General features: G+C 45.1%; 1 pseudogene; it reads left to right on the top strand.

Annotated features, from left to right (window-relative positions):
* Positions 1–3,172: 3,172 nt before the first annotated feature.
* On the top strand, positions 3,173–3,610 carry LOC133076452 (large ribosomal subunit protein uL24-like; annotated as a pseudogene).
* Positions 3,611–3,881: the final 271 nt, after the last annotated feature.

Genomic DNA, 3,881 nt, shown 5'->3' with positions numbered 1-3,881 from the left:
CAATAACATTTAAAGCTACAGAGTTTTAGATGTGGCTGCCAAAGCCAGCAACACCAGCTGTGCTGGGGGAAGAAGAGGCCTTTGGCAGCCAAATGCAAGACAAAACCCAAAATATTTCAGAAGAACTTCAAATTTTCAAAGTTCTCTTTTCATGAGTATGTGTTAATGAGTTCCCCGGAAAAGCCGGGCACGATTAGGAAATGTCTCAGGAAAAATGGGACGCAGTCATGTGGAGGACGAGGGTCCTTCCACGGTGGCCTTCTGCCCAACGGAGATTAGAAATTCATTTTACAGTCTTCTTGCTGACATCAACAGAGGGCACAGCTGGTTGAGGAATTTCACTTTCCCCTCCTGGGCTATGACCTGGCCAAAGAAGCGCTGCACCAAATTCAGGGACGGGCTAGAAACCCAGCACAGGTGTGTGTGTGTGTGTGTGTACGCACACGCGCGCGTGTATACACAAAAAGATGCGTATCCAAGACGTCAGCTGACCCTGAGGGCATCCGTAGAAGTGTGATGCTCTCTGTTGGTTACTGTGAATCTGTGTGCTTTAGACGGTTCTAACATGTTAGTCAGTTCCTGGTGGTTATGATTTTTTTTCTCTCTCTGAGAATATTGGAGGGTCCAGATCTCTTCATTATATCAATGTAAGTCACTAACTTAGGTGCTTTGAGGACAAAAAGACAAGCCAGACGCAGACCCTACCCTTGAGGGGTTTACAGAGTAAGACAGTGGTTCTCAACTTTGGTCTCGCACTGAAATTGCCCCGGGAGCCTTGTAAAATGCTGGAGCTGGTCTCACTCGAAGAGATCCTGACTTAACTGGCCCAGAATGTGGCCTGGGCTCCTGAGTGATACTAATCTGCATTCAAAGTTGGGAGTCATTGCAATAAAGGAGAGACAAAAGCTCCCAAAGTCCATCAGCTAAAGAGGAGGAACAATTTCCAGCCTCCAAGAGTGGTAATACTACTATATGAACATTATGGAAGTGAAATAAAGTTTGAAGTTACTGTTCTCTTTTATGTACATACATACTTACTCATGCATGTATGTATATACGTGTACACGTATATATTACAGACGTGATATGCTCTTCTTGTTATAGATCCGGTGACATAGAAGTAACCCAGGAAACATAGCTCCCCCTAACTCCCCACTCCCGCTCCCTAGTGGTGTGCCGCCCACAGTAAGTGCTCCCTGTGCAGTTCACCAGGCTCCTTTCTGTGCATTTTGAGCACCTACACATACACACGTACTTCTATTCCTACAATAGTGAGATCAGGTTACGTAATTTGATTTTTTAAAAATTTAACAATTTTCGTGGCTACACTTTGTAATAGCTATTCAGTGTTCTTGGCTGTTTGGTGTGGATCATTCTCTAGTTTACTTAGCCTCTCCCCTATATGGACATCCTTTTCTGGTTACTTTTGTTTTAATTGATGTCAAAACTCTTAGAGCAGTAACACCAATAGTTCAACAAGCAAAATTAAAACTATGACTCAATCTCATTCCGATTTAGTGAAGAACTTAGTCATTGATGTCTTATGAAAGTCACAAACCTTTGTTTATGAATCTGGAACCACTTCTGACTTAATGCTCGTGCTTTAGGGCAAAGAAAAAATGGAGAAATGTTCTGGAAAATAAGTACGGTTTCTACTGGAAACCATGAAAGGAACATGAGTGTGATCATTTTTGTGTGGGAGGAAAATAATTAACAATAGCTCAATAGACTGAAAGAAAAAGGAAGCAAAAGGGGTGCAGCGGCAAGCAGACACCCCCTCACTACATTTCTGATTACCTCCCTTATTTCGAGATGAGGCTGGTTATGCATGTGTACATCACTTGGAGTGACTAAGCTGAAGGTGGTGTGGAAGGCAACAGCTGTCTCTCCTCCGTCACTGGCGTTATGAGCAAGTGATGCTGAAGGGGGAATCAAATCAGGAGCCACCTTCAACTTCACTTTCAATTTCATGAAATCGCCACTGCTATTGTGGAGAGTGTCACCTGCTTCTGAGAACTCCCAGCTGGTGGTGAAACCAGCAGGTAGATTTTCCAGGCTGGAATGCAGTTGTGCAAGCATTCAATTAGACGTTCATTCCATCTGAAATAAAAATCATACCGTGCCCTGGCCCACACTTTACCAGCTGCCTCCAGCATGGCATGGAAGGGATTGATTGTTTAGAGCCTGATCAAAGTGCTGAGTTACCCTAGAGGTAACAGCAGATGTCTCGATTCAAGAGGTCCTGAGAGAAATTCTCTGATGCTTGAGCCTGGCACTTTGCCTGACCCTAGCTAGTCAGAGTTAATACTATCATTTATCAGGCTTATTATACTGGATGTGCTTATTTAGAAACATAGCTGCTTGGGGTTTAGGAATGGATTATTTTGCCTAAGAAACAGATGAGAGGAAAGAAAAACAATCAGCATTCCTAGCCAGGCAGTTTAATTTCCCTAGAATTTTTTCTCTTCTAGTAAATAATTGTATCATGATATTTTGGGAGATATGTCTGGGAAAACACCCAACATACATCATACGCTAATCCTAACGGAGCCAGGAGTTCCGGAGGCTTCTGGAGCCAAGGACCGATGCATGCATAGGGCTGGGGCCCAGAAGAGGGCTTGGGTTCCAGCCACGTGGGAGGAAACATGACAGTGGCCTTTCTCAGGGGAATAAAGCATGGTGCCTTAGGTGCCAGGCAGTGTGAGCTCAGGAGTCAGATATTCAGAGGAGTGTTGGCCCCTGGACAAGCTGGGGAACCCCCACCCCCGTCCCACAGGAAGTTGAGAACGATGCAGCACCTCCCATGGGGAGAGGTGGAGCCTGATGAGGACACCCACCAAACACCCTGACTGCTGGGGTCCACACCACCTTCACTAAGCACCTACCACGTGCCAGACAGAAACCAGGTGCTCTATATGTGCTAGCTCTTACCGTCACTACAACCTTGGAGGCGGATATAATTATTCCCATTTTACAGATGAGGAAAATGAGGCTCCAGGGAAATTAAGCTGCTTGTCCAAGGTTAGCTGGCTTGCAAGTGGCAGAGCCAGGATTCAAACCCAGGTTGTGCTCTTCCCTCTGTGTTGCTGTGTCCTAACGAAATGTTAAGTAAATATGGTAAGAAACGTGTACCGGCCCTTTTGTGGCCATCGCTGAAGCGCCAGAGGCCAAAATGAAGTTCAATCCCTTTGTGACTTCTGACTGAAGCAAGAACTGGAAAAGGCATTTCCATGTGCCTTCCCACATTCGCAGGAAGATTATGTCTTCCCCTCTTTCTAAAGAGCTGAAACAGAAGTACAATGTCTGATCCATGCCCATCTGAAAGGATGATGAAGTTCCAGTTGTATGAGGGCACTACAGAGGGCAGCAAATTGGCAAAGTAGTCCAGCTTTACAGGAAGAAATATGTCATCTACATTGAACGAGTGCAGCGGGAGAAGGCTAATGGCACGACTGTCCACGTGGGCATTCACCCCAGCAAGGTGGTTATCACCAGACTAAAACTGGACAAAGACCACAGAAAGATCCTTGAACGTAAAGCCAAATCTCGCCAAGTAGGAAAGGAAAAGGGCAAATATAAGGAAGAAACAATTGAGAGGATGCAGGAATAAAGTATTCTTATATACAACTTTCATTAAAAACATAAAATGAAAAAAAAGCAACGGGTACCAAAGAAAATACAATTCACATAACGCTCTTAATGATCCATATATGGATCAAAGTATGTCTTCAAGATGGACTTTCTGGGACTTCCCTGGTGGTGCAGTGGTTAAGAATCCGCCTGCCAAGGCAGGGGACATGGGTTTGAGCCCTGGTCTGGGAAGATCCCACGTGCCACGGAGCAACTAAACCCGTGTGCCACAACTACTGAGCCTGTGCTCT

The sequence above is a fragment of the Eubalaena glacialis genome, chromosome 16 (genome assembly GCF_028564815.1).
Source record: "Eubalaena glacialis isolate mEubGla1 chromosome 16, mEubGla1.1.hap2.+ XY, whole genome shotgun sequence".
In the NCBI taxonomy this organism is placed as follows: domain Eukaryota; kingdom Metazoa; phylum Chordata; class Mammalia; order Artiodactyla; family Balaenidae; genus Eubalaena; species Eubalaena glacialis.
This window is presented reverse-complemented; position numbering and strand designations above follow the sequence as displayed.